Source organism: Ammospiza caudacuta, chromosome 2, assembly GCF_027887145.1.
Source record: "Ammospiza caudacuta isolate bAmmCau1 chromosome 2, bAmmCau1.pri, whole genome shotgun sequence".
Classification (NCBI taxonomy): Eukaryota; Metazoa; Chordata; class Aves; order Passeriformes; family Passerellidae; genus Ammospiza; species Ammospiza caudacuta.
This window is the reverse complement of record NC_080594.1, coordinates 53520384-53534996: the sequence shown is the minus strand read 5'-3', so window position 1 is coordinate 53534996 and position 14613 is coordinate 53520384. Positions and strand designations below refer to the sequence as shown.

The 14613-nt window shown below is 39.9% G+C and overlaps 1 protein-coding gene across 4 annotated transcripts in view; it reads left to right on the top strand.

Moving 5' to 3' along the window:
* The window catches only part of STARD13 (StAR related lipid transfer domain containing 13), a 285136-nt gene that overhangs the window by 145068 nt on the left and 125455 nt on the right, over positions 1 to 14613 (top strand). The gene's annotated exons all lie outside the window — the stretch shown is intronic.

The following is a 14613-nucleotide window of genomic DNA, read 5'->3' as shown; positions in this document are numbered from 1 at the left end:
GGTTTTCTATGTCTGCAGCACATTAGTTCTTATGTACATACAATTAAAGTAATAGATAAAAATGGCATGGTAGTTTTTTTTGAAAAATTAATCTAAACTGGGTAGCTTCAATAAGGAATTACTAAAACAACCTATTTTGTAATATTATGGTTAACCAAAATACTAAACTTTAAAGTTTTTAATTTTCTTTTAAGTCCCTTTTTCCTATTTTGATAGCAGATGCCAGCAGACATTCAGCAAGGATTCTGTTGGCTATTTTTTTCTTTTTTGGTCAAAGACAACTATTGCTTGATTGAGCAAAGAACCTGGGCAGGCTGCCATGATACTGTAGCCAACTTCTTAAAGCAACTGGGTATTAAAATTGATGGAGTCAAAACTTTTTATTTAAGGTGGATAGAATACTAATGTCCTGGGTTATGCACCGCCATAATTTAAGTGCTATTCATAATACTCTGGTAAGACACTGATACACTTGCTGTTTAATTAAATTACTTATCTGACGACATAATGAAATGTGTACAAATGTCTGTTGGTGCCAGATATGTCCTCTTATTCTGTTGCTTTTCTGTCTCTAGCATTTTTGTCCTTGTTTTTATATTTGTTTGTTGTGCTGACCTGCGTAGCTGCAGCATATATTCCTTGGTCTCTTCTTCCAGCTTTTTTTAATGAGAAGGCAGGAAATTTAGGCTGATCTAAATGTGTCAACTATTTGCTGGTTGCCAGCCCAGCTTCTTCTCCATTGCAATGGATCTGATCCCAACCAGGTAGATAGTTATACAAGTTCCATCTTTTCCCTCAAAGTTGCCATTGTATTTCAGCTCTGACTGGCAGTCAGAGCAGCAGTGTAACTGGTAACTAAGGTTCAAGAGCAGTGCTCAAAACTAAATGCAGTTTTAATCATTAGTGTGCTGTCATATTCTAACTGTCAAGCCAAATAAAAACTTGTGATTAAATCCTTGCTGTGATGATACTTTTGCAGGCACTTACATAGTTGCTCTTTTGCTTTGCTTTAGTCTTTTATCTCTTTGTTAAGGATCAGGACACCAGTTGCCCAAGATACACCTGTAAAGAAAGCAAGCACATTTTTGTAATTCATAAAAATTATGTACTCATTAGGGTTGGATGAAGTGTTGGGAATTCTCCAGTATAGTCTCCAGCTCAGAGCAGGATCAGCACTGGGAGCAGAGCAGGTTACTCAGGGCTTTCCCCAGTGCTCCTTGGAAAGACTTTCTGCCCTGGCATCCAGGCTGGAGCAGAGGGCAGCAGGGCCCTGTTGGGCAGCAGGGGTGTGAGCTGGAGAGAGGAGCTGAATCCTGGCTAGAGCAAGGAGAGAGCTGAATTTTGACTCAGCTGCTCCCAAGGAGGCAGAGAGCATGGCTGGGTTGCTGTGGAAAAGTAGGTTGTGCATAAAAACACTGCTACAGTGTGCTCCTTCCTTCCTTCCTTCCTTCCTTCCTTCCTTCCTTCCTTCCTTCCTTCCTTCCTTCCTTCCTTCCTTCCTTCCTTCCTTCCTTCCTTCCTTCCTTCCTTCCTTCCTTCCTTCCTTCCTTCCTTCCTTCCTTCCTTCCTTCCTTCCTTCCTTCCTTCCTTCCTTCCTTCCTTCCTTCCTTCCTTCCTTCCTTCCTTCCTTCCTTCCTTCCTTCCTTCCTTCCTTCCTTCCTTCCTTCCTTCCTTCCTTCCTTCCTTCCTTCCTTCCTTCCTTCCTTCCTTCCTTCCTTCCTTCCTTCCTTCCTTCCTTCCTTCCTTCCTTCCTTCCTTCCTTCCTTCCTTCCTTCCTTCCTTCCTTCCTTCCTTCCTTCCTTCCTTCCTTCCTTCCTTCCTTCCTTCCTTCCTTCCTTCCTTCCTTCCTTCCTTCCTTCCGCCTTTGCAGCAGAGGTGATGAGCAGCAGCCTGGCTCCTGCACGCTCCTGGACAGGGCTGCTCCACACTGTCTCCTATTCAGGACAGATCCGTGGTGCCCAGCAGCTCTTAGTCACTTTTTCTGATTCACTGACTGGGATTTGTTTTTCAAACAATGGGTGTACCCTCTACAGTGCCAAAAAGTGCACCCTCGGGGGTGTTTTGTGCTTTTTGTAAGTTTTGCAGAGGTATTTACACTGTTTCCACTATGCTTATGGTTTAATTTGGAATTGACAAAGTGAATGGGAAATGTACCAGAATTTTAATTCCCTGTGGGGGCCTATTTACCTGAAGGGTTGTACAAAATACTTTTGGTTTAACGTAATCCTGAACCACTTTGCCATTATTGAAAACCATTGTTTAAGGAATTTGATTCAGGTATTTAACAAATCCTCCTACAGTGATCACCTAAAGTAATTCTGAGATCCCTGTTCAAATCATAATCACCTGTTACAGTAAAACACAAGTTGCAGTTCTTACATTCCTTGAACGTAAGGGAAAAGTGACACCTTCTACCTGGCATTCTTTCAGTTACTATACACTAAAATAAAATTAAATTTTAATTTCATTTTTAAATTCAGTACTTTGGAGTCAGGAAACACCAGTGTTAAGGTGTTTTTTGCTGTATTGCACAGCCCCCCTCGTAGGGTAAAATTGTCATCACTGACATGATTGACTGACACAATCACCTAACCCTTTTTGTTGCTCAGAATTTTTCAGCCTCATTTACTGCAGAAAGTGATGATCCCTGTTGCTGAATCTCTTAACTTAGAGCCTTCTGTTCTGCAGCTTTCTGAAACACTGGACTAAGCACTGAATTATAAATTTCCTCAACTGTTCATGAGCCTGGTGCTTGCATATGTCATAACATTAATGTTTCAGTTGTTCCTAGTAGCTTCAAGGTTACTTGTTCCCATTTTACAGATAGAAGCAAGAGCCAAAGTGAGACTGGACCCCAGGAATATCAGCTCTTGAGAGTTAGAACTTGAATTATCTACTTTGGTATTCAAATTATGACTCTCAGTAGCTGCTGTTGCACAACATTTTGAGCAAATCAGCATTTGGGTCTAACTGTACTGCACCCAGAGAATTAATAACTTGCAGGTTCTGGTGGTCCGGTCAGATTTTGTTTCACCTGGTGTACAACAATGAATGGAAGGTGCTCTGCCACTGGGGCAACATTTACTTGTCATAGTCACAGAAACCTGGGTTTTTCTGTCTCCCACTGCATGAGCTTCAGCAGGGCTGATACGTGACCACACCCCATCATCGGATAGGATTCTTGGAAACTGCATGCGCAGATGAAGATGAGACTTTGTCTTACTACCTAGCCAAAAGAGGACTGAGTTAGAATTTAGCAGGTGACTTAAATTCTGAGACTTACTGAAGGTTGCAAAATTAATTTTGTGACCCTAGCATTCTTCTGATAAGAGAAAGCTTTGCCTGTAGTTTCTGATTTCAGCTTTTAGCTGTTATTTAGCAATCTACACAGATTGCTGTCAGGATTTCTTCTCTGTAAGGCTGCCTCCATTGTGTCTGTGGCATAGATACCCCCTCAGTCTTTCTGACAAATCTCTTCTCACCTGAGCTTCGTGTCCCACAATCCTTTGTATGTTCTGTGTTCTCTAAGAGATTAAATCCCTACTTGATCTCCTCTAACTCTTCTGGTACAAAATCTCTCTTATCTATCCAGTGACATCCTCTCTACTGCCTGCTGCAGCTGCCCTATCAGCCAGGGCACCCTTGAGCACTGTTCCAGCTCACACTCAGCTACAGAGCTCTCCAGGAGCAACTGCCTGGCGTGGTTTGGGGAACAGTTTCAGATGCTCCCACTCTTTTTTTTTTTTGGCTTGGCTGTGCTTTGGGTAAAAGGAATTTGGGATCAAGTTTTCCACCACACCTCCAGTGGTTTGCTCAGACTGACATTTCAAACTGTTTTAACTTGTCCAATTTTGGACAGATTTTTCAGGCACCAGTGCTAAACTGACTCTTGAGCTTCCCCTGTGATGTTGCAAGATTTTTTTCCAAATGATGAAGCACTGAATGTCTCAAATCAAGTAGAATGAAAATGTGTGGTGCGACAACATACCATGGACTAGTTTTTTCTTAGAAATGCATTACCTGAAGCTCCAAAACTGAAACAGGAATGAGGCAGGCTTGTGAGTAAAAGAAAATCCCTAGGAAGTCTAAAGAAGCCAAAATTAACACCTTTAATTGGAAAGCTTTACAAGTCCTACTCTTAGGTGTCCTTAACTGTTCAGGAGGACCTTATAACTTGAATAGCATCTACAAGTGTCTCTTCAGATATGACTGAAATACATTTATATCAGAGATGAAACTGAACATTATCTGATGTAGGTAGAAAATGGAGAATAATTTGTCCAGCAGAAAGTAAATGTCACATTCAGCATGTTGAAAAGATGACAAGGCAATGCACCCACTCCTCTCAAAAGTCATTTGTGGTTGGTTTGTGGGTTATTGTGATTTTATTGGATGCAAATAAACAAATCTAAGTTTGTAATTGCACTTCAGAAAGCGTGGTGCTCCTTGGCACCTGCTGATCTGTTGCTCTTGGGGAATACAGAAATGAAAAATGGGTTTTAAAAAACTAAAACTAGTGGTCACAACCAGAACTTTGTGAATTTTAGCACAGTTTTCTGAAATGCCAGTATGGAGACAAGAGCAGCTATGTTTCTGCAGCCTAATTAAAGAACCATCAAATCTATAGCTTTCTCATAGTTTTTTATTTTCATTTATAATTAAACCTTTTCAGAACTTGTTTGTGAAGTTTTTATTCTACAAAGCAGAAGTTTATTTTGGGGTGAAGTCACTGGAAACCCCAAAGGAAATATGTGTACCAGGCTCCCAGGCCCTATGAGAACCCTTGAGCAAAGGCAGATGTCTCAGTATGGGATCAACATTGATTGGTATTATTACATTAGTGAAATTTATTCTGAATTAAGACCTTTGTGCAAATGCAGATTAATCTACCTTAAAGCCACTCATGAAACAAGTGGATTTTTTTTTATGAAATCATTTTGGAAGATCAGTTTTAATTAAGGAGTATGGGAGATGCATGTGTGAAAAATGTGGTATTTGGTGGGCATAATTTTATGTTCTATTTTAAAATCATGCACATAACATTTTTAGAAAGCAAAGTAGAGATGTTGCAGATGTGTGTCCCCACCAGTGCACTGGAGAGTACAAGATGCTGATTCTCATGTATGTTGATAAGATGTATGTGTGTAAATTCCTCCCTAACCCAGCCCCATCAATGGGAAAAGACTGTCCTTTGTCAAGGAGAAAAGTTATGAAAGACATTCTTTATTCATGATGGAGTGCTTTAGGGAAGAAAGAAAGTGACTTATGAGTGATTCATTTGGTCAGGCGTGCCAGGAAATTTTCTGCTCTCAGTCCTAAAGAAAATGTAGTAGCCAAAAAAGTAGTCATTGATCTCATAAATTAAATTAATTGTGCTGTACATTCTCTATTAATGTGAGGAGGGGGTTTTGATTAGTTTAATAAAGTATGAAGAGGCTTTTCTTTGCACCTATGTTTTCTGGGTTATGTCAATATCCTGTAAGTTCCATCTCCTTCCCCAGGCACTCCTTGAAGGCCAGTGGTTTGAATCTGAAAAGGGGGCAGTGGTGGCAAAATACCACCATTGTTAGTTCTGCTGCTGCCAGGCTCTCATGACCCTCAGCAACAAGAAGTTAATTCCAGAAGTACAATTACAAAAATACCAATATGCTTGACCTGCCAAGTATTTCTGTATCAGCATGAGACTGTGAAGGGGGGTGATGAAGGACACCCCACTGTCTCAAAGTCCAGAGAAAGATGGATTTTTCTCATACTCGTTCCTGTGGCTCTTCTGCAATTTGCCATGTAAGATTTGGAGTGATCATGGAGAGGTTCCTAGGGTGACAACAGCATTCATCTTCTGGTTTTACATTTAATACACAGATTTGTATTTGAATGGGTACTGCCTTCATCAGAGAGAGTTGTATCAGTGATTATTTTCCTAAAAGAAATTCAATTTTGATTACCTAATTTCCTGTCAGTAAGAGATACAAATCTCAGCTGATAAGATGGGGAATCAGTGCTGGCAATAGAACTGGATACCATTTGAGTCAGTCAGTTTCTATTTGATAGCTTTAAAAAATGTTCTTGACAGGTCTCCTTCTTCCTGGAGCTTGTCTGTTCACAGGTTTCAGTGACACATTAATCTTTAGAAAGTACACTTCTTTTTCCTAGACAGTTATTATGTCAGTCCTTTTTGCAGTACAGTTTTTTGTTTGGTTTGGGTTTTGATTTGTTTTTGTTGGTTTTTTTCTACTGGCTCTCCATGGTTCCTTGAGCATTCACAAGGTTCTTTCAGTTCTCAGTAAACAAATATTTCTCCTTTTTTCTCTGCACATATACGTGGCCTCAGCTCATGCCATCTGCAGATGCTTGTATGTGACAAGAAGAAGGCTGCTACCTTGTCAGTTCTCTACACTGTGACTTCATGGAATATTCCTGTAAACATTGTACTTATCCTGGTGTTTGCAGACCAAATATTGGAAACAATTCATAGTATATAACACAATACTGTTGAAGTTCATGTACGTTTAGATAGATGCAGGTTTTGGTGCTCATATTTTCCTAAGATATATAGGAAATTATGTAGACTAATAAAAATACTTAGTTTATTTGTCTGACATTAAACAGTGATGATGCTTTTCCATTCCAAGATTGCTTCTTTATATCAGTCATGGCATCTTAAATAATGTATCTTCTCAGTTATTTCCTACTGGGTGTTTTTGTATTTATTCATATGACTGAAATCCTATAGGCTTCTTTCATATCCCCATGCAAGTGACTGTGTGTATAATAATAGCTATGCCAGAACATTTATATGGAACATTTATATCCACAATAAACTTTCAGCTGCCTAGTGAACATCAGTAGTCTGTTGGTGGCTGGCCAGCAAATTCTGAAACGTGTGAAATTTCTGGACTCAGGAAGGCACTGGAGACTGGACTCCTATTCTTCTGCTTTCTCAGCTACAGTAGGATGTGGTGTTTAGTTTCAGGAATCATGAAATCCCAATTCTGAATTTTGTCTTTTTGCTTTAATGAAAAAAACCCTTCAAAATGTCCCATATTGTCATATTTCTAGGGATTCTGAGAACTTAGGTGACTTAACAATTTGATTTTGTACAATACTTCCCAGGCATTGGCCTTGTTTCACTGCAGTGCTTTGACTCACATTTGTCTTCTTATATTTTGTACTTCTTGGATTTCTTGAGAGACAGATGTTCTATTTTGCTCTTCCTTATTTCTTTTCTTTTTCTGTCATGCCATGGCCAAATCTTGTGCTGCAATATATCAAAACTCCTTTAAAAATCATCTCCTTGAATAACAGTTAATTGAGAAACCAGCTTTCACTTCTACTTAAGCACATTTGCATAGCAAATTTAAAAAGAAGATGAGAACTTCAGAGTCTGAAGAGCCAAGAAAAAACTTCATTTTGTAAAATGTCTGTTTCCTGTAAACATCAGTAGCCTCATGATTTTAAAGAAGTGGTGCCTGTCTTACAGTCTTTAAAATTTGGGTTTGCAAATATTATTTTCAATTAATTAAGAATTTGTGATATTTTCGTTTGATTATTACAGGCTTAAAAATATGACATTGTAGAAGGTTGACTGACATCAGGGCATCAGTTGTCTTGACTGACATTAGGGCAATTTCTGTCGCTCCTTTGCACATCCTGTTTACAGTTAAAAAAGGAAAATATTTTGACAATCAGACCATCCTGGTGCACCCTGTACTGCCAATAAGCAAAGGCTGAATGCACACAGATATGTGTGCAGCAAACAGCTATGCTCCAAGAAGGGATCAGGAACACCTGGAATCCATGGCCCTTGGTTCCAGAAAACACCAGGCTTCAACAATCAATGTAATTACCTTACAAGGCATCCATTTCATGTGAAACTCCCTGCCTGTCATTCCAGTAGAGGGCAGTAATTTACATACACTAATGTCAATTAGCGTGCGAACCCATCTGCGTCACCCAGTGTCAGACACAACAGCTGGCTTTGTTAAGGCAGTGCAATATTCAAGGCATCCTCTGTCCTCAAGAACAGAGTGCCACCCAGGAGCCCTAGCAATGTAGAAATAGAACAAAATTTATGAGAATTAAAGAACAAGATGTTTTCAGCTAGCTTGGTGATCAAAACTAAGAATACTCTGCTGTATATAATCACCAGAGTGAATTGCATTTCAATGGACTGTTTCATAGAGATACTGATTTCTTCCTTTGTTGTTGTTGAACAGTAAGTATATAGAAAAGATTTTCTATAAAACCTCTTTCACAGAAGTCATTTTTACAGATCCAGCAACATGCTGTAGCACAGTGGAAGAGGAGGCACTGGAACTTATAAATGTTGGTTTTCTTTAAGCTGAAAAAGATTTGATTCATAATCTATTTCAAAACACTATGAATTAAAATTTATATTTACCAAAAAGTTGTTTAAACCATAGGTATTTCTTTAGATGCAAGACAAGTTCATTAACTTGAAAATAGCTTGCTTAATTTTATAAATACTTCACAAATTTTACTTGTCACAGATGTAACATAATGTGGGGATAATTAATTTCTTCTGTTGCCTGAGCTAAATGAATGGCACTGGTGCTTTGATAAACCAAGGAATTTTTTTCTGGAGAGGGCTGGTTTTCCAGGCTATGATGATGCAGAAGGGCACTGAACCTTCACAGGTCATTTAATACAGAAGCACTTTAAAAGACAGCCACAAAAGTGGAGTATTGGTTTTGTTACAGAAAGAATTTAAAGGGATATTGCCTCAGAACAGTAGCATAGTTTAAATGTACCTTAGATCACGTGTAGGTCTGTCTGAATTTGAGCAAAAATTAGTTTGAAATGTCTTTGTGTATGGTCTTCTGTTGCTGCAATTTATGAAGAAATGTAGGGTAGCTGCATAGGATAAGGGTAAGGTAGCTGCATAAGGATAGCTTAAGAGAATGGAGAAAGAGATAAACCAAAACCAAAGCTAGAAATGTAATGTGTCTCAGTCAAAAAAAAAAAAAAAAAAAAAAAAAATTACACACAGTATTAAAAAAAGATTCCTAAAGATTTAGGAACCTCCTGCATTGGTTCATAGCTTGGACTTCTCTAAAGTGTGTTGCACACATGTGTAAATTTGTGTTGGATTCATTGCATGAAGGAGTGAGGACTAAGCCTTTGTCCCAGTCTTTAGATTATTTTGGATGTGCCTCTCATTCCAGTGCTAAATATACCTGTGTTTTCCCATCCCTGTCCCTCTCATCCTGGTCTGAATGGCACGCTCTTCCACGGCTTAACCAGAAAAATGCTGTAGCAAATTATTTAAGACTGAGTCATTTATGTGTCCGATGGCTGCTGAAATGATATGCAAATGGCATCTCATGGTCATGATCATTTTAAGAGGTGTCTTTAACATAAGTATAGATTTTTATTGAAATAAATCAATTTTACAAGGAGATTTCAGCCATTGGATTTATAGTAAGAAAGAAACTTTTTATTTATTGCATTAGAAAGACCACAGCTGGGAATGTACCCATTAATAGACACAAACAGATGGATTCTGACAAGTCTGTGAACTATTCACACTCTTTTTTAGCAAATATTTTGCTACAATCCCAACTTGCAAATGTTACTTCAGAAACAAATATGTAACCATCTATCTCAAGGCACAAAACTAAAGAGTAACATTAAAATATTGCAATTTCATTATGCATATGATACTCATTTGAAACTTAGGAAGTAGTGTTTAAAAACATTCCCAAAAGATTGCCTTGGTTCAATAAATGCTTTAAATTGTAAATAAAGTCATAGAATCATTTAGACTAGAAAAGACCTTTAAGATCATGAAGTGCAAGCATTAACCCAGCACTGCCAAGTCCACCACTAAACCATGTCCCTCAGTGCCACCAACACATCTTCTTAATACCTCCAGGGATGGTGACTCCCCTAATTCCCTGCGCAGCCTCGTGCCTAACAACCCTGTTGCTGAAGAAATTTCTCCTAATATCCAATCTAAAATTCCCCTAGGGTATTTTGAGTCTGCTGTCTTTTGTTCTATTACTTGGAAGAAAAGTCCATTCCCCATCTTATTACACCCTCCTTTCAGGTAGCTGTAGAGAGTGGTAAGTTCTCTCCTGAGTCTCCTTTTCTTCAGGCTGAGCACCCCCAGCTCCCTCAGCTGCTCCTCATAGGCCTTGCACTCCAGACCCTTCCCCTGCTCTGTTTCCCTTCCCTGGACATGCTCCAGCACCTCAATGTCCTTCTTGTAGTGAGGGCCCAGAACTGGACACAGGATTGGCGGTGTGGCCTCACCAGGGCTGAGTATGGGGGTACAAACACTCCTGGCCATTGGCCTTCTTGACCACCTGGGCACGTTCTGGATCATGTTCTGCTGCATGGGGTCATTGTGACACGAGTGCAGGACACTGCCCTTCTCCTTGTCAAACCTCACACAATTGGCCTCAGCCCTTCAACCCTTTCTGTCCAGATCCCTCTGCAGAGCCTTCCTGCCCTCCAGAAGATTAATGCTCCCACCCAGCTTGGCCTCACCTGCAGACTGACTGAGGGTGCACTCAATCCCTTGTGCATTTTGTCAATAAAGATATTAAGAAGAACTGGCCCCAGTACTAAGCCCTGGAGAACACCACTGGTGACCAGCCACCAGCTGGATGTAGCTCCATTCTCCATCACTCTCTGGGGCCAGACATCCAGCCAATTTTTTATCCAGCAAGGCGTGCACTTGTCCAAGTCATAAGCAGCCAGTGTCTCTAGAAGAATGCTGTGCTAAAAGGTTTGAAAGGCTTTACTAAAGTCCAGGTAGACAGCATTCACAGCCTTTCCCTCATCTGCTAAGTGGGTCACCTTGTTACAGAAGGACATCAGGCTGATCAAGCAGAACCTGCCTTTCATAAACCCCTGCTGGCGGGGCCTGATCCCCTGGTTATCCTGCACGTGCCACGTGCCAGCACTCAAGATGGTCTGCTCCATAACCTTCCCTGACACTGAGGTAGAACTGTAGTTCCCTGGATCCTCCTTCTGACCTTCTAAGTGGGTGTCATGTTGGCTAATCTCCAGTCAGCTGGGACCTGCCCACTTGGCCAGAGCTGCTGGTAAATGATGAAAAGTGGTTCGGTGAGAACTTTTGCCTCAGTACTTTTGTGTGGATACTATCCAGTCCCATAGACTTGTGTGTATCTAAGTGGTTGCTGACCATTTCCCCTGGGATTATGAGGGCTTTATTCTGCTTCCTCAAAGGCAGAGAGGCCCTGCCAAGATATTTTGATAGAGGGCTGGGCAATCACGGAGTTTAATATGGAGTTTAATAATGGCAAGTGCCAGATTCTTTTGTTTCCAGGTGTCTGGTGAGCAGAAGTCCCCCCTTAGAACAAGGACTAGTGATTGTGAAACTTTTCTCAGCTGCTTATAGAATATTTTTTCTGACTCTTCATCCTGTTTGGGTGGTCTACAGCAGAGTCCCACTAGGATATCTGCCTTCTTGGCCTTCCTCCTGCTTCTTCCCCCTGACTCAACCCAATCATCATTGGCATCAAGTTCTAGATAATCAAAACTCTTTCTAACCTACAAAGCTATCCCACCACCACTCCTTCCTTACCTGTCCTTTCTGAAGAGTCTATAGCTACTCACCACAGCACTCTTGTTGTATGAATCATCCCCACATCCCTGTGATGGCAACTCTGTCACAGTTTTCCTGCTGTACAATGGCTTCCAGCTGCTCCTATTTGTTGCCCATGAGAGAAGGTAAATGTTCATCTTCAGAATAGCTCACTAAACAAAGTAGCAGAAATTAATTATACAGTATATAGCTCAGCTGCTAGAGGAGTTGGTAGTTAAAGAAAAATGATGGGTAGTGGCCTGCTGGGTAACAGTATAACTAGTGACTCAAATCATGTACTTGCAAGAAAAACCAATGTACAGCACACACTTCAATTGTTAAACATTAATTTGTAGATTTAAACTTTTATTCAGCATCACTGTATTTCTGATATCATAGGAAGGTAAAAATGACAACTGATTTCTCTTTTCTGCATTATTTATTGCTTCATTTACTTTTAACATATCTTCTCTTACTTTTCTTAGTTGAGAATTTTCAAGCCCCATGACAGCATTGAGCCTACCAGCTTCTTTTAAATAAACTGGGAAACTTTATTACCAAAAAGACACAGTGAAAATTCAAAATGTCAATACTGACCCTTAATATGCATAACCAAACATACATACATACATTGAGCCTCCACATGAATTTCTGCCACATGGCGAGGTGTTTGGGACTTGCCCAGTTTCTTTCCTGGGAAGAAACTTTTACAGCTTCATTATCAGCTAAAGATTTGGATCATTTGTTTTCCTGCCAGTCACTTTGAGGAAAATAAAGAACTTCTCTAAAATCAACAGAAACACCCTGAATTCTGATGTAAGGATAGCTTGATCCACTCATCATCCTGATCTGACCCACTCCATCACTCCTGAACATAAAGAAACATTAGTCCACAGAGAATCAGAAACATAGTTTTATATCAACTTGGCAGATAAGTATTTTTGTAATTACTTTTGCAGTCTCTGCCTATCCCTAACAGCTCCAAGTGCTTTTGTTTCAGAACCAAACTGATAATTTGATTATGGTCTGATTTCAGCAGAGCACTTAAATGCAGTATAAATTTAAATTATTAAATCTTCAAATCATGTGGACTAGTCTGTTTTGTTATATTTAACTTCGAAACCAACAGTAGATTCTTTTAAAAAATATTATCTGTTAAACCAGTATGGTTGGATATATGAGTTCATCAGAAAGAGGAAGTTACCAGAACATCCATATTTCCAACATATAATACAACAGAAGATACTATACCTAATCTGTTTCAAAGAGAGGACAAATACATTTCAGAATCTAGGTTAGACAAGACAACACCAAATAAAATTGATTCTGACACATCTGGTTTGTTTTATACAAAACCATAAACATGCGTAGTTACTAAACGGCCTAAGCTGTTTCTTTGGAAGGCACCCTAAAAAACAAGGACAGCAGGACAAGTGTTTACAAAGCCAAGGCATATACATTAATTGTGGCATGGCAGAATTTTAAAGAAACTATCAAATTCAGAGGGATTATAAAACAGCTGGGATGAATTGTAGGTAGGAGCTGTTTTAAATCTCTGGATTCTAGGTCACAACAGAGGCTGTAACACAGGGCACTCACTTGCTCTTGTATTCCTTTGCATTGCTTTCTCTGAAGGGAGGATTGTGGCTTGTGCAGGGCTGGAACCATTATCTCTTCTTTTATGGAAAGCATCAGTTGGTGCAATCATTAGGGATCTTCAAACTGGGAAGAAGAAGTTTATTGCTGTGACAGATCGGGCAACATATGGAAGGAAGTAAGATGTTCTCCAGAGACAGATTAAGTTTTTGCCAAGGCATTTTACTGAATTTTTAGAAAATAAACAGGTCATTAATTGACTCCAGATTTAGCTACTGCAAATTGTGCAAAGATGCTGCAAACCAGATGCTTTCCCCTATTTGTTTTTACAACCCTTTCTATTTATAGATGCCCTTATTTGATGACTTATTTCTTTAATAGAGGGCATTGTTTTACACCGGAAGCCTCATCTCAGTTATGCCAGTAGATGCCTGACTAAAACATACATGTTCACACAATTGCAGGGATGAAACACTCAGCAATAACTTAAGTAGGAAATAATGAGTAGGAAGATTTAATTCTTCTCTGGGTTTCTTAGCACATAACTATTTTCAGCCATTCTCTATGCAGGCCCCGCTAATGAAATAGTAGAGGCAGGCTCCTATCCCAAGGACAGCATCCTTAGACTTGTCTTGCCAATGAAGGTGTGAATACAGTCCATGTTGGCATTCCTCTGGCTTCCCAAGTTGTGTGACACAGCTACTGATGTACCTGTGGCACAGCCATGGATGTATCTGTCAGCCCTGTGGGAGCATAGCTTCAACTTGAACTGCAGAATAAGGCTGGATCCCAAATGGGAATGTAGCAGCCAAGTCAACGAAGATGTGCCAACTGACAGAAATACTTGAGAAAAGAAATATTCATTCCTTTTCCACTTACACTTCTTTTAGTTTTCAGAATGCAGGTTCTATTTTATGCTATATCCACACAGTCTTGATTCATGTTATAAATAACATACTGAGTGAAAAGCATCTGCCCTGACTTGAAAGCCGTGAGTCTAGTGGGGATGCCTTCTAAAAGGATTGAGCTAGTCACACCAGGTTCTTTACAGTCAAGACAGAAATAGGAACCTCTGAAAGCCAGTCCTGTCATCCTGAAATAGGTGTGTGAGACAAGGGGAATGAATTGCCCTACGGTGGTGCTTATTTCTTGCCATAATCCTAGCCAAGTGACAGCACCAAAGACCTTGCAGTGACAGACTGGGAAAAGCCATCTCTTCAGCTGCCACCTAAGTGCCTTTGATATGGAAATCAGTGAGCCACTAGCAGTGGAGAAGTTTAATTTTAGAGATTGCAGCTCAGAACATCTCTGGCTTCATTTTAAAGTACCTGCTCAAGTCAGCAAAGCAGGAGATGGAGCTGATGAGGCACCTGAGACTTCAGTGGCACTTGTATATGTGCTTAAAGGGACGTGTTCTGACAGTAAACTGCCAGTGTACCTAA